The sequence below is a fragment of the Eurosta solidaginis genome, chromosome 1 (genome assembly GCF_040869045.1).
Source record: "Eurosta solidaginis isolate ZX-2024a chromosome 1, ASM4086904v1, whole genome shotgun sequence".
Lineage (NCBI taxonomy): Eukaryota > Metazoa > Arthropoda > Insecta > Diptera > Tephritidae > Eurosta > Eurosta solidaginis.
In genome coordinates this window covers 202,556,469-202,580,483 of record NC_090319.1, presented here as the reverse complement: position 1 = coordinate 202,580,483, position 24,015 = coordinate 202,556,469, and the positions used below count along the sequence as shown (strand labels likewise).

Below are 24,015 nucleotides of genomic sequence, written 5' to 3'. Positions count from 1 at the left end.
CCCACATAAAATTTACAAAAAAAAGAAATGAAATGAAATATTAACAAAAATACATATATACAAAAAAAAATTGTTACAGGAAAGTTTAAAATCAAAAATTTCAAAAAAATACAAAATTTAAAAAACCATCACAAAAAATTACAGCATTTAAGAAAATCAAAAAATAAAACAAAAAACATTAAAAATTTACAAAAAAATACAAGAATTCAAAAACCCTTTTACAAAAAAATTACAAAATTTAAAAGCCATTGCAAAAAAATATAAAACTTAGAAAATCTACAAAAAATCTCAAAAATTAACAATAATCAAAAAAAAATTTTAACTAAATTATTTGAAGACAAAATTCGGAAAAGCTATAAATAAAAATATAAATATTGAAATATTACATCATACATATGGCAGTGGTGGTGGTTTTTTTGGCCGTGGCTAGTGCAATAAATTAGTGGAAAGACATTTAAAAGAAAATATATATACATACATATAACATAAAGACTTAATAAAATCGGAAATAATAAGAAAATACGGAATTAATAATAATACAACAAACTAAACGGAAGCAGAAATAATATAATTAAAAAAAAAATGAGAAACTCAAATATACGTTTTGGCATAAACTGTACAAAATCATAGAGTGAAAAAACGGCCCTAGCCATACCACTTTAATAACGGCACTAGCCACGCCGCCATCATAGCGGCAAACCACCGTATATCAAAAAAAAAAAAAAGAAGAATAACTGAAAACGTGTGACGCCATCAGCAACAGCAAGTGCAGCAGAAAAATAACGGAAAGTACCCAGCAAGCAGCAACGCCATCAGCAAGCAGAGCAGCGCTACAGTAAGCGGCATTCTGTATAATTTTTCATTTTTATAATACATAATTTTCCCACAAAAAAAAACATAAACAACTTTTTTCAATTTTCGGTATCTACTTTCCATACATACTAAAATGTAAATACATTTTATATTTTATTAATTTTTCCAATTTTCAAAAATTTACACGTCACATACCTACTGTGGGACAGGGTCGGACAAAAACGGAAAAATGTTTTTAGCTTTATTATTTGGTCATTTCAAAAACAGTTGCCAAAATTAATAATTAACCATTTGAATAAAATTTCTTGGTTTTAGCCCAACTCTGCCCTACAGTGGGCTCCATCAAATAAAAAAACAAAAACAAAAAAAAATTCAAACGAAAAAAATTTTTTTATTTTTTCTTAAGCGGTTCGTCCGCGTTAAAAGCAATGAGTACAATTTTTCCTTAAAGCGGTGCGTCCGTGAATAACTATGATATACATTTTTTTTAATCGCGGTGCGTCCGAGGACTTTATATTACAAATTCGAAGATGCGGTGCGCCCGTATCTATAAAAATGAAGCCATAAAATTTTGATAAAAACCGTTTAATGCCTTATACAAATATATTTTCAATGCTCTAATTTTTGCAGTTAATTAATAAAAATTCAATTAAAATTTTAATTTTTGTCATACGTTTCAAATACAAATTTTTACACATTTTGTACAATTAAAACTTAACTACTTAAATTTCAATAAATATATTCATATACAATATGCAACATCTTTTAAATTGCATGTGAATCCGAATTCCTACTTCCCGTTTTTTTTTCAGCTAATTCCAATCATTGGGTTTGGATTTGCAGACAAGAAAAGCGTAAAGTAAATAATTTTGATAATTCTTCTTATTAGCTAATCACTAATTTTTGCATATCAATAAAACTCACTAACTAAAGTTTTTTTCAATTAGTATACGCTAACCAGTTGTTTAATTATAATTCAGAAATACATACAGCTAAGTAAAATCATTCTTTCCAACAAATACTGGTATAATCTAATACCCTTCCATCCAAATTAGATTTCACATATTTTTTCTAAAAATACAGCGTTAGTTAAACTTTTCGCCTCACTCCCTTATACATGTCAGATTCCGATAGTTCTTCCAACTCTTCAGATGCCACAATAAAATCTCCTAAGCCTAGATGTTCCTTGCTTGAAGAGTTTTTAGGATTTGACACTCCAACCAATTCATCACAAATTCCAACTTCTCATTCTAATTCAGACTCTGATTCAAATTTTAATTTAACGTCTAGCCCAACTTTAAACACTAACAATCCAAAAATGGCTACAGCTGAGCAAAAGAAATAATTTATTAGTACTCGCGCCTCGATTATGCGAGAAAATTACAGCGGTGACCCGTTATCACTTGCCTCATTTATTGATAAAACTGACCTAATAGAAGAGTTAAACATTAACCACTACTTTTATAGCATTTAAATCAAAGCTCGAAGGCAAAGCTCGCGTAGTCCTACCAACAGATGTAGAATCAGTCAGACAAATTAAAGAAGCATTATGTAGTAAATTCAGGCCACACAACTCGAAATGTGTCGCAGGTAAAATTGCAGCCTTAAAAGTAACCAATAAAAATTTTTCAGAATTTTCCAAGCAGGTAGAAGAGCTTTCTTACTCGCTAGAGCGCTCTCTAATCATTGAAGGTATGACGCAGGCAAAAGCCCATGAGAAAGCGGTTGAGCAAACCATAAGTGTTTGTAGATTAAATAGTAAGTCAGATATGGTGAAATCAATCCTTGCGTCAACAACCTTCAAATATTCAAAGGACGTTGTAGCAAAAATGATTATAGAACGAGAACAGGAAGTTAAAGAGCGGCAAGTGTTAGCATTTCGGTCACGTCCGATAAGAAATAGTAATTTCCGTGGAAATTCTAGAGGCAACAGTAATTTCAGATGTAACAAGAATTGTAATTTTCGGTTTAACAATAACGCAAATAGGCATAACAAAAATACACATTTCCGAAATAACAATTATAGCAGAGGCAATAATCGCAATTACAATAGAGGCAATAGCAATTCCAACAATAGCAATATCAATCGGTACGCAAATAGCAGAAAATCCAATAACCAGGGTTCAAATTTTAGAAATTCAGCCAATGTTCGTTCTTTAAACGCCGAAGCCCCTCAGGCCCGAACACTGAGGGAGCAGGAGCAATTCGACTAAATACTTCTCATACAATATATTGTCTAAATTTAATTTTCCGATTTCGTGGAAGTCGCTATTAGCGATTCTCATAAAATATGTTCTTTTCTAGTAGACTCACAGGCAGACATTTCATTAATAAAAATTTCTAGTGTGGCAAGCGATGTAGTAGTAGACGACAGACACGGTAACAACACTAGGAACAGTTAATACAAGTATAATCGCATCAAATACATTTTTTTCCTCAGACTCTTCAGGTTGTCAATGACAACTTCAATATTCCTTTGGACGGTATAATAGGGAAAGACTTTCTAAAAATGAACAAATGCATAATCAATTATGCTAATGACACAATTACATTTGGACAAGGGACAGAAAAGGTAAAAATTTCAATTTTGCATAATATAAGGAACATAAGCATTAGATCAAAATATTATAAGATATTCTATGTGGTTGAGCCTTAAGTTGTTGCAAATACAACTGCGGCCCACGTCACTGATATAAAAATGATATAGAGAATAAATCTGCACTTGTGATGGACGGACGTGTCCGAAATAAAAAGAAAGCTTTTTATTTAACTTTGCCAAAAGTGTGGCTCAAATGCTAAACTTGTGTCTGTAGTGGGAAATGATATTTTCTTTAAAGACTGTGTTGAGCGCAGGAAGAAAACAACGCCAACAGGAAAATTCTTATTTTCGAAGCAAGGGCTACAAGCAAGGTGCGTGCAACCTAACCTAATTTGGGGTTAGCTTACATGGCGAACGCGAGGCTTTCCGGTGGAGTAACAGGTATGGTGGCATTTTTTCGGTGAATGCAGTTTTTAACAAGTGGTCGACCGGACAAGTGCAAATTGCGGGATAAAAACATTTTCAACTTAAATTAAAACGGGAATAATAAAAGAAAATTAATTGCCTAGTTATGAATTTTTAATACATACTGAGATACGACAATTTCTACATTTAATGCGAAACTCCAAACTTTCACCACTAATTATCTACGGAAATAATATCTTATTCAATACACTTAATACAACGGAAATAATAATCACCCCTATTCTGCATTTCGATTAGGTTCCCGTTCTACGCTACGCTTTAATCGAAGTTGGGTATTCTGCATTACAACGGAATCGTAACGAGAAGAGGAAGAGCAAATAATTTTTCGAAATCAGCTGTTTGTACGGAATATGTGAACATCGGAACTAACTAAATTAAAGAAAATTTGTAAAAAAAAAAACTGAAAAACGTTTATATATTATTATCCACACCATTTTCTGCAGAAAAAAAAACAATAGAATATATTGCCGCATTGTTACATTTTTTTGAGTGAAGTGCTTTCATAATTGTATGTGTGTTTTTGTCGTTCTTTTGGCCAATTCCCTGCCGTGGCTACCAAGTTTTTTTGAAACGGATTCCTGTACGAATATAGTTGACATTTTCTGAATTTTGTGGATGCTAATTTCATTTCACTGGCTGTTTAGGCCCAATGCCCAACTTTTACCTGATTGACGGCGCCCCTCCCTAACGTTTTAATAATATTTCCAGCCACCCAAACTCACGCCGCATTTGTGTGCATGCATGCACATGCATGCGTTTCATACACATGCACGTGTGTGTGCAGGTTGTCAGCACCCATACACGTATATGTGGGGGTGGTTGTGTGTGTGGCTTTTTCCCCTCCTTAATACCAGAGGACCTTTTCGCGGCTTAGCGGTTGCCTCTTTTATGATCGACCGCCAAGCAGTTCACAACGCCCAGGATCGCCATCGTCACGTTAAGCACAAAGGTAACATTTTATCCTTAATATATATTTTTTTCGATATCATTAAAGACCAAATTATAACGAGGAAAATCCTCTTGTGTTTGTTTATTTCCTTTTGAGTGAACCATCAATCCCGAGATCGACCCGTGTGCGCCTACCCACTGCCGGTTTACGACGCACTCAGGCCGAACATTGGTCCTTACGCACCGAAAAAAGAACTAAAAGCCTAAAATTACATTCCACAACGCAGCACATTTGCCTACTACAAAATTTCGCACGAATTGCCACAAAAACGCATAAAAAGATTTATTTGCCAAAGCACATTCCAGCAGAACCACCAAAGAAGTTTGGGAGTTACATATTATACAACACGATATTAGCAGCCACCGGAGCCACAGCCATCACAGCAATAAATCCAGAACAAAAAAACAATAAGAAGTAAGTGTTATATTTCTTGCCACTTTTTTTTTTGAGTGTTTGTGATTGAAAAATAAAGAGGATACCCGTGTTTTTTGTGAAAAATTTGAGATCGAACAAAGTGAAAAGAGTGAAGCTTTATTTTAGTGAGCGCCAGATTTTTCTTTCGTAACTTGTTTTTTCGAACTTTATTCACTTGGTATTAATTTATTTCGGTCCTTGTGATTATCTGGTCTATCCCCCCACCAGTGGTAAGGTTTTCCAGACACAACCTCACTCTCCGCACGATACCGAATAAGTTTGTTGTTGTTGTTTTTTTTTTTTTGCACATCACAAACACATTAATTTCAATTAAATTAATCAGGCGCTCACTTCTTGTAAAACATTTATTTCTTTCTTCACTTTTTCCGGTTATTTTCGATTTTGATTAGCAATATCGCACGCACTTTTCATTTGTTCACAATACACTCATTTAACTGTGGACGTGGCGAGTGGTCCCCCTTTTTGTTGTTGCTACTGAGACAGAAAAGTCCAAAAATAAACCCTTTTTGTTGTCGCTGTTGTTACAAAAAGTTGAAAAATAAACCTCTGTTGTTGTCGCTACCAAGACAAAAAGTCTGCAATAAACAAAATAAATAATAAACTTCGAAGTTCAATAGTTTTTATTTAGGGCTGGGCAGGCATTTTAACTCTGAAGAGTTCTATTTTTCTAATCGGAAATTTTCTCGTTAATAAACGTAATTAAAACAATGGAAACCTACATCCGTTTAGCAGAAACAATCACAGAGTTTGATAAAGATGACAGCCTTATTCCGGAAAGCGACCATAGCAAACACACCCTTGCAATACAGCAGGAAGAGTTGCGGTCCTTGTAGAAGAAGGTAAAGTCTGCTTTTGATTCGCTATTGGGATCTGATGAGGTGTCAGCAGATGACGTTATGGCGGTCAGAAAGAAGCAAAAGGCAGCATACGCAATCTACGTGCGATGTTCAGCGTCTGCATCTGCTGAGGCAGAAAAATACAAGAAGGATGAAAAGAACGTCAACCCTGAGCAAGAACCCCATGGGCATAAAATTCGCCTCCCTGCTTGCGACACGGAAGTTTTTAAAGGGGATTATCTGTCTTGGCCAACTTTTCGCGACCTTTTCACGGCAATTTATAGAAACAATTCCAGCTTGAAAGGGGTGGAAAAGTTATTCCATCTCAACAACAAAACTCAGGGCGAAGCAAAAGATATCGTTAAAAAATGCCCTCTCACAAATGAAGGTTTCGAGATGGCCTGGAAAAACTTGTGTGAAAGATACGAGAACAAACGTATCTTAGATAACACACAACTACAAATTTTATTTAACTTAAAAAAGGTAGAAAGTAGGAGTGTGGCAGTTCAATAAAAAAGCTACAAAATTATATAAATAATTGTATTTCGTCCCTCAAATGCCACAAAATTGACACTTCCAATTGGGATGCAATCCTGATCTGCTCTTTGGGAGTAAAGTATACCCATAAAATGGACATATCCAAGTGGGAGGATATGGATAAATTCCTGTCTAATCGGTTTCAGACACTTGAAACAGTGTCTGGTTTTACAGGGCATGCCACTTCGAAAGTGCAAAAACCAAACGCGTCCCGACAATCGTCAGATACCCCTACGAAAAGGCTTGGTGCTTTTCAAACAAAAGTATCCAAGCAAACAATAAAATCAATTTATAAAATGTGTAAATCCCCTGAACACAGATCAAGCAGCTGTTCACGCTTCTGCGAGTTAACCCCAGTAGAAGGGATTAAATTTATAAAATCCACAAGTGGCTGCCTAAATTGCTTATCCCCAGGACACACCGTGACGAAGTGCACCAGTTCCTACAACTGTTCCAAATGCCACTCTCGTCACGACACGCTCCTGCATGCGGATACATCTCAGCACACGGCTGTACGCAATCCTTTCAAAGATGCGGATAATATCCCAACAACATCAGCACAGGCGCGACAATCTGCAAACCAGAATGTAAAATCCTGTCATGCCAATTCCAGCACAGGCGTGCTATTAGGAACTGCTCGCGTACACATTCACCATAACGGTACCGACTTCCCCGCGCCGGCATTAATTGATTCAGGGTCTGAATGTTCTTTCATGACAGAAATACTGAAACGCAGAATCAATTTGCCGGCGAGAAAAATGCATGCCCAAGTGTCGGGCATCACCAATGCAGTATCTGCTCAAGTTAGAGAGAAATCCACCATCGAATTACGTTCACCAGTGGATCCATGCTTCAGCTTGACTACTCCAGTTCTGATTCTAGCCAAACTTACGGGGAATCTGCCATCCTGCCATATCAACACAATGACTATGCAGGCATTCCCAGACTTGGTCCTGGCAGACAAGATGTTCTACGTCAACGAAGATGTAGACCTCATACTTGGTGGAGACATATATCCCCAAATTATAATGAGCGGTCGGAAAAAGAATGTACTTAATACACTTCTGGCCCAAGAGACAGTGTTCGGTTGGATACTAACCGGTCGAATTGAAGAACCGAGTCCAACGAAGAGCATCGTGTCATTTTACAACGAGGTTGCATTGGACAACCAATTAAAAGCTTTCTGGGAGATAGAAAATGTTCCCAAAAATAAAATGCTTAATGAAGAAGAAAGGCATTGTGAACAGTTATTTAAGGAAACGACAAAACGTGATGAAAATGGGAGGTATACAGTTTCACTACCATTCAGGCAGGATTACCCTGAGAATATTAAATTAGGACCGTCCCTATAGCGCGCATGTTCACAATTCTTCAGAAATGAGGGGCGATTACTGAAAAACCAAGATTTAGGGAAAGAGTATGTTCGGGTGTTGTCAGAATACGAAACACTCGGATATATGAGAAAAATCAAGAATAATATACCATCCGACGATTGGGATAATTATTTCCTGTCCCATCACGCCGTTGTAAAGGCGGAAAGTACCCTTACCAAGGTGCGCGTCGTCTTCAACGCGTCAAGTCCTACGGCAAATGGCATTAGTCTAAACGACATACTCCACCCAGGTCCAGTACTCCAAGCAGACTTGCCCATTTTAATTCTACGTTGGAGATTGTACCGCTTTGTCTTTAATAGCGACATAGAAAACATGTATAGGCAGATTTTGGTGACCAATAATCACGCCAAATTTTAAAGAATTGTCCATCGAACATCCCCCAACGAACCCATCAGTCTTTACGAACTAAAGACTGTCACATTTGGTGAAAACGGCGCCCCCTACCTCGCGATACCGTCACTTCTACAATTGACTGATGATGTAGAAAATACCCACCAATAGCATCGGGTATATTACGAGAAAGTATGTATGTCGACGACGTTTTATCTGGTGGACATACAATAGCGTCAACTATCAGAGCAAGAAACGAGATTCGCGAAGCATTACACTCAGCTGGCTTTCCATTGCGCAAGTGGACATCAAATTGTAAGGAAATCCTTCAGGACATCCCCAAAACGGATCTGCTCAGCGAGGGCTTCCTAGCGTTTGAAGAGGCTAGCTCGGTGAAGGCACTCGGAATACGATGGAACGCGCATTCAGACATGTTTTACTTTACAGCCGGAGCTTTAGAGAATGGCGAGAACATCACAAAACGCGCAATCCTATCCGCTATAGCCAAACTTTTCGACCCTTTAGGCTGGCTCGCACCAATGATCATAGTGGCAAAAATACTAATGCAGAATATCTGGTTAGAGGGCACCGGGTGGGACGAACCTGTCTCCCCAGCTACCTTAGAACGGTGGGAAAATTTCACCCAACACTATAGCGAAATAGATAACATTAGGATACCGCGGTGGGTAAATTTTTCACCGAAAGACGACATAGAAATCCACGGCTTCTGTGACGCTTCCGAGAAAGCGTATGCGGCAGCGGTATACATGCGCGTGAAAAGAGACGATCAGGTTTTCATACACTTACTTTTAGCAAAAACCAGAGTAGCTCCAGTGAAAACCATCTCGCTACCACGTTTAGAACTCTGCGGCGCCGCGCTGCTCGCAGAAATCATGGAATCAATATTCCGAAACATCCATTTAGGACCAGCAAAAGTTCACCTCTGGACGGATTCAACCATCGTACTTGCATGGATAAGAAAGCCGCCCTGTTCCTGGTCAACCTTCGTCGCACACCGAATCACTAAGATCATCGATATGGTCGGTAGCAAGGACTGGCTTCACGTGGACTCGGAATCTAATCCAGCGGATCTAGGAAGCAGAGGACTAACTGCATCAGATTTGGTCAACAATTCGTTGCGATGGCAGGGACCTTCTTGGCTGCAAGAAGACAATTCCCACTGGCCAGCACAAGAGACCGAATACAAAACGTCCGTTGAGGAGAAGAGGGCACAAACATATGCCATGACAAGGGTAGATCAAATATATATTCTCGACCGATTTTCAAATCTGCCCAGGGCTTTGAAAGTTCTATCCTATGTTAGTAGATTCTATAAAAGAACGCATCCTAAAACTAAAGCACTGTTCCACGAAAGGTCGTGTATAATCTCAGCCGATGAGATTAAGGCAACGACTCAAGCATTAATACAAGTCTGCCAGAAATAATTTTACAGGACAGAATATTTAAAATTGAAAAATAGGGAACCTATTGATCGAAAGAGTGAAATACTGTCACTCAACCCATACATCGACAAAGATGATATTATTAAAGCAGGGGGCGCCTAGGGGCTTCAAAAGACATGTCATTCAACGAGCTTCATCCGATCATCTTGCCTTACAATTGTAGGCTGTCTCGCCTTACAGTTATGATGGCTCATCATGACTCCCTTCATGGCGAGAACCAGCTCATGCTCCGTCTTATACGAACACAATACTGGATACCGAATGTCAAGACCATGATCAGAGCCATCAGCCACAATTGCAAAACCTGCATTATTCACCGAAAGCAGGCGCAGTCCCAACTTATGGGTATCCTTCCCTGCGAACGGACTACTTTTACCCGCGCGTTCACCAATACCGGGGTAGACTTTACGGGGCCTTTCGACATCAAAAGCTACTGTGGTAGGGGATGTCGACTGTCAAAAGTCTGTTTCTCCACTAAGGCCATCCACCTAGAGGCCACTAGTGACCTCAGCGCCCCATGCTTTCTCGCAGCCTTCTCGCGTTTTATCGCGAGAAGAGGATGTCCGAAAAACATCTACTCCGACAATGGTACAACCTTCAAGCATCAAGATCTTTACGATCCGAATTTAAAGCCTTTCTGGCCGAAAGCCGTGACAAAACAGTCTCAAAGTATAGCCATCAAGCATTGAGCTGGCATTTTATTCCCGCCGCCGCTCCACATATGGGCGGCCTCTGGGAAGCGGGAGTGAAGAGCTTCAAAAGCCACTTCAAAAAGATCGCTTCTCCCCACAAATATACGATGGAGGAGTTCCAAACACTTTGGTGCAGGATTGAGGCGTGCCTCAACTCGCGCCCTCTCAGTCCAGGGTCGAATGACCCAACGGACCTGGAACCACTAAACCCAGGACATTTCCTAACGGGCAGCCATCTTCTGGCGCCGCCAGAACCGGATGCGAACGAAAGCCCTGTCTCCATGCTAAATAGATGGCAGAAGCTCAAGGCCCTCCATCAAACCTTCTGCCGGCGATGGAAAACCGAATATTTATCCGAACTTCAAAAGCGTGTGAAGTGGAAACACCCCAAACAAAATATACAAGTGGGAGATCTCGTTGTCCTCAAAGAGGACAACCTATCTCCCAACGAATGGAGGTTAGGTAGAGTCGTCAACGTACACCCGGGCGAAGATAACCGAGTACGTGTAGTCGACCTCTTTACCGAGAAGGGTCAAGTCAGACGACCTTTGGTCAAACTGATCCTTCTTCCCAACGGAGGATATGGATTGCGAGAAGGCCGATAGCTCCTCGTAACAAGCCCTCCGTTCCTCTCCCTCACTCCCTTCCGAACTCCACTTCCCTATCGAGACCCAAAACAAACCCAAATTCACTCGCTTACCCAGAGCGAGGACACCAGAAAATATCCCACAATCGACTCGCTCCCCCGAACGGGAACACCATACCACTCACTCGTTATCCCAAAACCAGGATACCAGAAAAGCCCTAACGCAGATCCGCTATCTGCCACAGAACATAAAGGTCTTCCGCCTATTTTATTTCCAATTTTTAAAGAAGCAACCCACAACTCACTCGTTATCCCAGAACGAGGATACCAGAAAAGCCTACCGCAGAAGGGCGAACCGATCTGCCACAGAATCTATTTGTATTTTTTAATTTCCAAGAAAACAACCCACATTCACTAGCTCACCCCGAGCGAGGATCACAGAACCAACGCGCGAGGCCAACAGAATTTACCAAAATGCATCTGAACACCTAAAATCTTGAACTCACTATTAACCACTCAAAAATTTAATTAAAGGAAAAAAAGGGGTTCACAGAAATAAATAGTTCAAAACAATCGAATTTTTCACGAAAAAGTTTACAAATAAATTAACTTGTCCTCTTGTCAAACGACCATTAGCTTAAATAACGAACATTTGTTAACAGCACCAAAAGGTATTACGGTTTTTCAAAACATTGTACCCCAGGCAGCTTCCTTTGAAAATTTTAATGTTTTTTTTATAATTTTTGTAATAAAATTTGGTGATTTACTGGTACCTTTAGTTTCTACTTGCAAATACAATTTTTTTTTCTTCCAACTGGAAACAGTATTTGTTAATAATAGGTCTGTTTATCGAACACAAAAATAAGGCCAGAGCAGAGTAGAGCAGCGACCAAAAGCAAATCGAGGAATCTGGTGTAACAATCACGATTTTGCTAAGATGTGCACTGAATTACGAAGACACTGTCCTCAGCAATTCATTGAAGTCTCAAACTTCCTATTTTCTTTCGTTTTGTATAAATTATTTCTGGTTTGAATTTTAGAAATTCCGACGTACTGTTGACAACAAACATTTTTTTCTTTGCTGTAACAAAAGCTGGCACAGAGGTTTGTGATCTGGATTGCTCCAGTTCAATTTTGGGCGGCCTCATAAAACAAAAGGCAGAGCAACTTAGAGCAAGAGAATTTGTCATTAAACACAATTACCAATAATTTTAAATGCCTACTCAAGTACCGTGAACGAAAATCATAACCCTGTAAACTACACATCAGAATTGAATGTGTAGCGATGAAAGGTCTTATACGTATGGTTTTTTAATAATTCTTACCAACAGTATTTGAAATTGTCCAGTATAGCAACTTCTAGCATGCATTCCCAATTAGACGTTCGTTTTGATCTTTATCTTTCCCATTTCCCGATTCTCGTGACATTTGGTCAGAGCTATGAATCTTTTTTGTTGGTTTGTTATCTGCAATAGATCGCAATAAATTAATGATTTATATACTTTGAGTCAACTGAACAGTGTTCTAAGTATCTGTATAGATAATTGAAAACACACTTACCCTTAAGCAAGTTTCTTAAGCGTTCTTTAGCTAAGGGTAACCGCCAATCAGGCTTAAAACGCGCTGTAAATGAATTACCAAATTCGTATGCCCACAGGCCAACCTCGTAATGAAATCCGTATGGATAGTGGCAAAATCAGTCGTAGATTATAGAACGTTTCGCTCAGAGTATTCCCTTGCAGTTATTTGCGTATCTAATGGGATGCATCCGCAGTACAAAAAAAAAAGCAGAAACGTTTTCCGTGCCGTTCCACTCAGAATTTACAAGAGCAGGCACGTACAGGATTACTGGAGTTAACCCTAAGATAATTGATGTTCAAACAACGTCCATAGCCACGATCAATGGATGCTTTGTTTACAATGAGCGCATCTTCAATGTCATAACCAGAATAACTTATTACAGCAACAGTTGCATTTTGGCCAGCAGGCAACTTGTCGAACCCAGTGAGCTCAATGGTCTTTGACTTGACCACAGGAGCTTGTGGATAAACTAATTTGTACATAAGCATTCCAATCCTATTCTTTTGATTATAACCGATTACCCCCATCGCTGGTTTACCCATAGCACATTGACAGGTGTTACGTGGACTTTGGTTGTGATGTGGATAAAGCACAAGCCCCTCGAATACGCCCAACAATGTAAATGGCTCTATTTCTAAATGTGTTGTGGTATCTGCTGTTATATCAGCTTCATTAAAAGCAAAAAATTAATCATGTTCTTCGTTCACGTCAAGATATTCTACTACCCACAAGGAGGCCCCGACGTATGCCACCATGTAGGCCCCGGCGTATGCCACGTTTAAGCTCTTCAATATGACGCTGTTCTACAGTTGGTTTACCATTACTTACAATTATATAAGGGCGACAGAGACGCCGACTGTCTGTGTGCATGTACACACAACGTTGAGGGTGAGAAGTGTGTATGGAAACAAATGGGGCAAGTCGGCCTTTGCGGTGCATCATACGAAAAACTTGTACGAGTCGATTATAATTTATTGTTAGTCCTAGTCTATTACCATTAATAAAATCCAGGAAAACTTTCGCGTTATTTATAACATCACCACCAATGAAACGGCATTAAAAGCTAAACATATAACCGGTCCTTCATCTACCTCGGTTGTTATGTGTGTCATTAAGGCCAAATTCTTAACCGAGCCACAGGAATTTTAACCAACTCTAGTCATCGCTTATTAAAGCCGCAATAGTTGAATTGTAGTAAAAATGTTAAATTTAAAGGATAGTTCTCTTATGGTAAAAGATAAATCAAAAAAAAAAAAAAAAAACACAGATCTAAATCATCCTCGCTTTATGCAGGTGTATATGGTCCGAAAACTAGCTTCATGTCAATACCGAATACCATTAAGCTAAGAATGTTGAACAGTGGTTTGCTTTCTTTTGAAAAAATAAGACTTGAGGCCAGGAATGAAAGTAACTCATTATCTAAAACCATACCGCATGTTCCTATATGCACAGCACATTTTTTAAAGTTGTGTGATTTACGCCGCAAATTCCCTGTCCTTTTTAAGCTAGAGTTCCAAACCGCTGCTAGAGTTGAGACGAATTTGTGCAGACACGTTCTAAGAAAAACCAATCTAGAAAAAAAACCAAAATTCTAAATGCTTTCCCTATGACTATAACCGCGTCGTTCTCAAGAAGGCGGCTGGCGTTCCAAATTCCGATCATATCAATACATCGTATGTGGATAGTCTTCTCAAGCTAAACGCTTATATAGTTTCACAAGGTCCGGTGGAAGAAACTGTAAATTCATTTTGGCAAATGGTATGGCAAGAAAATATTAGTGCTATAATAATGCTCACTAAAACGTTTAACTTCGCTAAAGTTATGTGTGTACAATACTGGCCCCCAAACATGGAAATACACGAAATGTATGGGCATATTCACATAAATATAGTACGGGAAGAACAATTGGCTAATTTTCACATCAAAACATTTAATTTATATAAAATTAATAAAGATGGTGTAGTTTTTGATGAGCGTAGGATATTACAATTTCATTACACAGAATGGTACTCACACTCCTGCCCTTTTCCAAATGTAACATAAAAAAAGGTGATGATATTAAAGGGCCAATGCTGGTGCATTGCAGTGACGGAGGAGGTAGATCCGGGGTTTATTTGTCTATTGATGCCAATCTCGAATTGGCCCAAGAGGTGGAATGTTTCTTTAAAGCGTTGCCCCGTCGTAGCCATCTCAGCATTCGGTTTATCTACAAACTCGGCGCTTATATCGGCAGCTAAAATTTTTGAATAAAGATGACTAAATTGTGCTGCTGCCCAAGCACCAAAGAAAACTTCTGTCATAGAACAAGGGCCATAATTTCTTAACTACATCATGCCAAAAGGCGTCCGATCGATGTAATTCAATACCAAAATCTGCTATATATATAGCTCTCGACAAAGGTTATACCTTACTAAACTTGTTTTTAACAAATGAATATTTTGTAATGCATCACCGGGTAATAGCTCATTTGTTGCATAGTGCTGAGATAACTGTTTAAGTATAGGTTTGTTATCCATAAAATTACTCATTACATTGCCAACAACTTGCGGAGTATTCTATTCGATATTTGATAGACCCGCCAAATCTGTATATGAAGCTTTCGTGAACAAATTCTGCAAAGCTGAACCACACGTTTTGAATACCATTTTTAAATCATCTAAATTTAGTAAATAAGGTGCGCCCTGAGTGGGTTCAGTAAAATTGAATAGAAGCGCACATAATGGTGGTAATTTAGCTAATGGATTACGATTGCGGATGCTCACCATCCAACCATTCTTTTTTTCCCATATTTTTTCTCCTTGGAGTAGCAATCAATATAAAAACCAGCAATTGGTGCTCCACCAGTACCTGGAGTTGAATCATCGTCGAATACATCATCCACCTAGAAATAAAAGAAAATTAATTAATACGATGAAGCAAAAGAAAATCTGTATCAATAGTAAAATTAATTCAAGAATTTACTATACTTACCGCTGTCACCATTCTCCAACCACGCGTAAAAATGAAAAGAATGAAGCAATCTACCGTTTGCTTCAATTCTGTGGAATTTACGTTATATACATAGGTATGTATCAATGTTCGCGAGTATTTTTTCGTCTTTGCCTTTGCGGCTGGCATCCCTACAAGAAACGCTGATAGTTTTACTAATACACTCACACTTGTAATTGACAATGCTGATCCTGCGATGACGTAAACATTGATATTCAAATTTATGTATGTTCCTTTGTTCGCTCACGCATGTCCGCATGTACCCAACGAGAGCCTATAATCATGAAAAAGGACTCAAACTGGGAAGGCTTCGGACACCTGGTACAGAACAAAAGAACATACAGCAGATACCATTATGCATGTGAGGCAGATACATAATTCTCAACGGAATTTTATGTATGCGAGAACAGTTTATCCGATTTAATCATGTTGTCACTACTGACTATCATATGACAATCAAATGATTATCACGGTTGTTTTGTTATTTTTTAAATTCCGCCATTTTCAACCGACGAAAACCATATAAAAAATAAGTTTAAAAAATGAAAAAGAGAGCATTTCAAAGCTTCATGCTAAAAGAAAAAAAATCTAAAATAATATTAAAAAATACCAAAAGCTGTCGGAACGTGTTGGACGCACTCAAAAAATTTATACGCGAAAAATGACAGTGGTTAGTGGTGATTTATTTTTAAATGTGTTTCCGCATGAGGAAAGCGCTCTTCTGTTTTTTTTGTTATTTTCTGAATTTAAATTGCACATTCTGAACTCGAATTCTTATAAAACTATTTATTTTAAACAAATAAGAAACACGTATGCTTTTATCGCGTACAAAATTAAAAACGTAATGTAATAAAGTAAATAAAAAGCAAAAAGCATTGTTTAATTTTTGGCGGAATATAACAATGGTCATTTATGATAGTATAACAATCAAACCTGATATCTACAGTAAACTATCATTTATGACACTTTTTGATAGTTAGAGTGTCAGCACTGATCCAGGAAAAGGAATGAGAGTGAGCAGTACGGCTATATACTTAATCAGTAGGCCATGTTGGTGTATAAGAAGGAGACAAAAACTCACACATACACAGTTGTTTACATCACTTTTGCGCAAGTCCCCTTAAGTTTGTGATAGAAAGTTTGTATGAGGCGCTGATCGTTAGGTTGACATTGCTGACAATCAGATGATAGTCATATGATAGTCAGTATTCTTGTAGGGATGCTTATACCAGTGCGCGGACTTTAATAATTAAAATGTTGGTAGTGGTAAATTTTTTCAATGTGCCAAAAATACTGCCATAAAACCTCCGACATGTTATCTCACTTTTAAACTTTATTCTCGTTCAGAATTGTGCACACAAACCGCTACTTTCAATCATACATTTATTTTGCGAATATGCATATATTATATGTATTTTGGTCTGTAAATTCCTTTGAAGCAAACTACTTTATTATTAATTCTTTTCATTCTTCTTATTATCTTTCTTGCCTTTCCGGGACGAGGAGTTACCAATAGAATTTCGCAATGAAAATAATGCAGATATACAAATCGGCTTATCATAACTAGAAGAAACATCTTTTTGAAAACAAAGAACTTGCGATTCCTTTGTTAAAATTGAGTTTTTTCTTCAAACAGCGCAGAAATGCTCGCAAAATTGGGTGGTTGGGTTGGTGTCACCTTGGAACTTTATTTGGGTGTGCTCGAAAAATCAATACATTTACCTACTGATAGCAATATTTAGTAGGAGTAGGAAATTAAAATGGGTCAAAAATTCATCCACCTATCAATAAAGTGCTAAGGTCCGAGCACTGGAGGTTTTTAGACATATACCAACGTATGTACATATATACGATTGTTTTAAATGTACATTATATTAGGTATGCATAAAAAGAGACAAACGGGTACCCAAAAACCCGTTTCTGAGAAATCGGTATCGGAGTCAAATACCCTTCGGGAACCGTGCCTTTGATAAAGGCCATCAACAAAACAGGACTACAAGCGTACTTGGAGAAAAGTTGAAGAAATAAGCGAAGGGCAATACAAACACATAAAAAATTATAGATTTTATAAATCTCTCCCCTCTTCCAAAACGAAACTTTTTTTTATTTTTCTTTATATAGCATACAATTTTGCTGTCCAAACATTTTTTTTGCGGCGGGCAGGAAACTTGTTGGTTTTTTAGCACCAACAACACAAATAACAGCGACTCAAAAGAACCCACGCTATACACTTTCTACCCGGTTCGGTACCAGAATGTGCGAACCGAAAATCGTTAATGCTAATTTTTCTGCAGCACTAGTGTACCCGTGGCTAACTAAAACGCTACCGGGTGACACGAAATAAACAAAATAAGGCACTAAAGACCCAGGCACATAACGTGCGGGGAAAGAGTCCATGCACATAATGTGCGCCAAATATGAATATTTTCACGCTGCTACAGATGTTTTTCCCCTACGCACGCGCTAATAAAATTTCCCAAATCTCAATAATACAATTAGGGACCACTTGCCCCTGCACTTTGACAATGACCCGACCCATTCAAACCTATTTCACTCCTTTCAGGAAAATGGGTCGTTTTGCCGCTTTGAAACGTAATGCTGCCGCGCATGCAGTGTGTTATTCATTTGAATGCCGAGTGTGTCTTGGGCGACACTCTATCCGCTTATGCCCATCTTTCGGGCAAAAAAGCCAGAAGAACGCCTCTACGTAGCGATACGCGGAAGCTACTGCGGAAATTGTCTGGCCCCTGATCACCGCTCTAACGCGTGCCCAAGCCAAGGGCGATGTAAACGGTGCGGCGAGAAGCACCACACGATGCTACACATCGCCTCGATCGATGAGGAGGAGCAGCTACTCCGAGAAGCCCGCTCCAAGCCATGGAGCGTCCAAGTGGAAGAGGAGCTAGATTCACCCCGAGAGCAGATAGACGACTCGATCTCTTTATATGCGTCGGAGACTGGACTTCTTCGTCCACCCCAAAACCACGATGCCAGCTGGACCGGAGCGGAGACGCGGTATCTTCGCCCGACCATACCACCAACAGCCAAGTCATTTCGCCCTCGATTGCAGCATGAGATAAAGCGGCTCCAACAAGGGACAGCGACAGCACAGCGCCATACATACAACGGCCGAGCGGAGACCCGGTCTCTTCGCCGGCAAACCAGGAACCCCAAACGGAGACGATATTCGCGCGACTGCAGAGCGGAGACAAGGCCTCTTCGCCTGCAACAACGACATCACACCCATCATCAGCCATGAGATCGCAGCCACGGATCCAACTCGCTGCAGCTCACCACCGTGTCCGCCTTCCGGTCAGGGCTCCTAGCCCCGCATTCAGCTGCCACCGCCACCATGATACCAACGGTAGCGATCACACCCACCGCGGTCGTGAAGATAGAAGCGGGGGGTCGGCTACACCTCGTCCGTGCCTTAATTGACGGATGCTCCCCCACCACCGTGATAGCAGATGAGCTCGCCCAGGAGCTCCAAGTCCCTGCCAGCAACATTGGCGGGCAAGCAGGATGCCTACTACGAATCAGAGGAAGACACGGCCAAAACAAAAGAATTGCGACCCATGCTGCGGTCGTATCCAATTTTCGCCGCATGACACCCACAACCAGCATCGACAGTGCCATCGCAGCCCCGTACGCACATCTTCGTCTGGCGGATCCGCAGTTCTACTCATCCGCCCCGATCCGCATCGTCCTAGGCACAGATGTATATGCGGATATAATACTGCCAGGGATTCTGCCCGCCACGTTTGGCCCTTTGTTAGCTCAGAGTACCATCTTCGGTTGGGTACTCTCGGGCACAACGAAGGCCTAACATCAAAATGTTCGGTAACGACCGAAATACATGAATTTTTACACTTTTTATCCTTTTTATTTTATTGAATTTCTGTTGTACACAGTTGCAAAAGGTGTTCATTGTGAATTCGTACAAGTGAAAAATCTTTCTATCCCTCCATTGCCATACCTGCGTGTCAAATAATAGCTGACGGGGAGAACGGCTGTCGCGAATGGCCAGAGAATGGAAGAAAGGTTTGTTTTTCTTTTGTTCGCCGTTATTAAATTGAAGTGCCATGAATTGCACATTTGTTTCAAATCAGCTTTTATTTCTTTTCAATTTGTATACAGAAAATCAGACTACATATTAATACTCATCTCTAAAATCAAGTTTATTGATTAAATTTGAGTAACCAGCTATGCAGGCATTTTAAATTATGTAAATAAAGCAATATGCCAGTCGTCTACAAAAATGTTTGAAAACCACTGTTAAGCTAATGATTTAAGTAATCGAACAGCGATTGAACAGGTGATCGAAGCTGTTCACTATTGTGAACGTTTTATCAAACATTCGCCACTTGTATGAATTCACAATGGAGGTGTGCGTTCATTTATCATTACAATAAGTTATTTTTATTGAATGTTCTTCATACAAAATTCTATGCTTGTTCATTTCCAATGAATTTGTAATAAACGGCAAGAAATATCAACACATATATCTTCTTACTTCTTTTCGCAATCCCTAGCTCTAGGCAAGCATGGCTCAGGCCTCTAACCATGACGGGAAAAGTAGCGAATGATCGAGGCAGCAGCAACCAAGCTCGCACACTACGCAAACCATCTTGCATGCCGCCAAGCCGGCGGACTGGCCGTCGCTATGTTAAGTTAGATATAATTAGTTATACGTTTTTTATTTTTTTCCTCTCTTCTTCACGGTCGGTGATCCTTGGCGGACTGTGAGGTTGCGTACCGCAGGGGGCGGCATGTTTAGGCCCGATGCCTAACTTTTACCTGATTGACGGCGCCCCTCCCTAACGTTTTAATAATATTTCCAGCCACCCACACTTACGCCGCATTTGTGTGCATGCATGCACATGCATGCGTTTCATACACATGCACGTGTGTGTGCAGGTTGTCACTTATATGTGGGGGTGGTTGTGTGTGTGGCTTTTTCCCCTCCTTAATACCAGAGGACTTTTTCGCGGCTTAGCGGTTGTCATCAACGGGACAACCGGCCTATTTTATGATCGACCGCCAAGCAGTTCACAACGGCCAGTATCGCCATCGTCACGTTAAGCACAAAGGTAACATTTTATCCTTAATATATTTTTCTTTCGATATCATTAAAGATCAAATTATAACGAGGAAAATCCTCTTGTGTTTGTTTATATCCTTTTGAGTGAACCATCAATTCCGAGATCGACCCGTGTGCGCCTACCCACTGCCGGTTTACGACGCACTCAGGCCGAACACTGGCCTAAAATATTTTATGAAGATTTATTTATTCTTTCCGTAAGGATTGTTTACGTTTTCGCTTCACCTTCCTCTACTCCGCCAGCTTGCTTTGGCATATAACTGGACCCAACGAACAGACACAAAGTATAGCTGTCTATTATACTGGAATCAATAGCCGCGGCATTATTTGTGGAGTTGGAAAGCAACGCATACGAAAATGGCCAGGCGAGAATGGAAAGGCAAATATTGTGGGATTTGTGTAATCCATTTGAGATGAGTGACGAATTGTAAGAAATGGAACTTAAAAGTGGTAAAATTTAATGACTTATTTTCAAATTTAGGTTCAAAAAAAACTTTCCACTTAATCAGGGCTATCATGGAATCCAATTGTTGTCGAAATCGGATTTAAAAACGACAAAATAATTACTTTGGTGTCATGAAATCCAATGCTCGAATTGGAATTAGTGTCGGTTTTAGGTGTCACAGAATCCGATAATATCGATTTTGCTATCGGAAACAATCCAATCAGTTAAATGCTGTTGGATTTCATTTTTACCTAGTTGTATTTCTATTGCAGTTTCTAAAAATGTAAGTAAATAAAAGTTTATTTTATAAAAATAAATGTAAATTTATATATATTTTCATTCTTAATAGGGGAAAACATAAAAATTTAATGCAAAACAGTATTTTGACTAAATTTATGGAGAAACATCCAGATATTACGAAGAGCTTCACGAAGGACATCATCTAAAATCGTTGACACCGTGCTTCTACCTACACTCATGCTAAAAACCTTGCCAACTTTTCTTTGATAGGATTCTTCAGCTAAAAATCGTAACGTAGCTGCTAGTTGCAGCACTGGCAGAACTTTCGAGCCAGTTAAGCGTCCTTCAGTGGTGTCCAATACCATTCGGAAAGCCTCTTTGTTTATGCGATAGTATGCAATGTAACTGCAAATACACTATAAATATTTAAAAACCCACATTAAGAAATATTTTTAAATTACGCTGTCTCCGGCAACTTAAATGGATTGCTGCGATCTCTCAAAATTTTCCTTTTGACCCTCTCGCAACTCTCTTCTTCCAATAATATAAACGCTACACCTGCTGATGCTATTTTGATGTCAATAAATTTGTTTATTTCTGTTTAAATGCACAAAACAACTATTTTATAAAATTTTGCAAAAAAAATTAACATCAAAATTGCCGGTGCATCGCAAAACAGCTGATTCGAACATCGCTTTTATTTACATTCGAAAAGAGCAAAACCAATACGGTTTTATGACGCCAATTTAAATCAATATTGGTTTGTAATTCCGACAAAACGCAAAACCGACTTGGATTCCATGACAGCACTGAATAAGGATGCTTTCAAGTATGTGTTAGATACTTTTGCGGGGCAAATACATCCAAGGACTTCGACATGTTGTTTTTGACCTGGAAACATATAAAAAAACAGTCATGATCAAGCCTTTTACGTTTCTTAACAAGTTTTAATTATATTTTTGTTAAAATTCTGTTATAAATCAATAAAAAAATAAAAATAAAATATTTTTCCGCCAACAAATTTGCAACTCAGAAAAACGGAACTACGATCGAAATGCAGAATACACAAAATCGAACGATTCGAAATTGGATCGAAAGAGATTGGAACACAGAATATTAAAATTGTCAAATCGAAAAAATTCCAATCCAAGTCGAAATGCAGAATAGGGCTGAATAAAAAACTAAATACAAAATTGTCTACATTAAATACATACCGAAATTGAATAATAATAACTGTGCTGTCGTGTTTTTTAATTGCTCCGCCTTTCTGCATTATATTTAATGTGCATTGTTTATGTTCTGTTTGTATTTCGCTGCAGTGGATAATAATCAATTAGAGATTGTGACTCTAACACTAAAAACTTTGTTTGAACTGTTCAAATTGTGTATCAGGAAGTAATAAATACATTTAAATTTTTTCCTAGTTTAATTTAATATGACTTGTTGTTGTGGGCAGAGAGTGGATCGTCAAAAGCCAAAAGTTGAGTGCTCTAAATGCAACGAGTTCTTTCACCTTCATTGTGTTGGTATTCAGCAGGCAGATCTTGACTATCTGTTGAGCACAAATACCCCATTTTTCTGCAATGAGTGTAAAGCCATGCGTCGTAAATCCCTTCATTCCCCTCTTGCCGCTACAGACTTGAGTGCTAACCTGCAAGGCAAAAGTAAAAAAATATTTAATGAGCAATCGCTTGTTTTGGCGCTAGATGAACTTGCCGAAATTTAACTACTTAACGCCGAACTATTGTCAGCTGTTAGTATTTTGCAAGAAAACAATAAGTGTTTGAGAGAAGATCTTTACACTCTTCAAGTTGATATGCGCGATTTACGCTCAAAGCTTGATGACAGGTATATTGTTGTTGGTGGCTACCAAACACAAATGCAAAATATGGTTAAAAAAGCAGATAAACAAACAATATCATTGTCTACTGCTACTTTTGGTGATATTAGCAATGCAAACGGGTTTGATAATGATGTGTATATATCTGCTGATACTGCTTCTGCCGCTCCGACCAAATGACGCCGTCCTCTAATGATGCTACTTCTACCACTAGCGCAGTTAATGCGACGCCAATGCTTCCTAATAAAACTGCAGCTACTGCTAACTCCAGTGAGTGGGAGTGCGTAATAAAAAAAGGACTAAGCAAAAAAATATAAATATTGCTGAAGTCGCTTCTAATGCTGCCACCGAAAATGCAGCTATTCCGATTCCCATCGATCAGATGAATCAAAACACAGCCGGTGGCGTTTTTAATGACAATGGAAAAACTTCAAACAAAAATAATTCTCGTAAATTAGCTCAACCTTTAGTTATTGGTTGGAGCAACAACACGGAATTACGCGATTGTGCGTTCCAAGCATGAGTATGCCTGTTTCATTTGGTCGCCATACTACAGTTGCCAAATTGTAAGAATTGAACGCATCCAAAAGGTATTTTTAAAATTTATATTACGCAACTTACGTTTCTCGGAGCCTATTCCGACTTACGAAGCGCGATGCTTATTGATTAGTTTAAAATCATTGCACAGCAGGAGAACAGTGTTGTCGCTGTCGTTCATTTTTGATTTGTTTCGTGGTTTTGTTGATTACCCCGTGCTCCT

At 39.0% G+C, this 24,015-nt stretch overlaps 1 pseudogene; it reads left to right on the top strand.

Moving 5' to 3' along the window:
- Nucleotides 1–13,960: 13,960 nt before the first annotated feature.
- LOC137239417 (receptor-type tyrosine-protein phosphatase alpha-like) lies at nt 13,961–14,878 on the top strand (annotated as a pseudogene).
- The last annotated feature ends 9,137 nt before the right edge of the window (nt 14,879–24,015 follow it).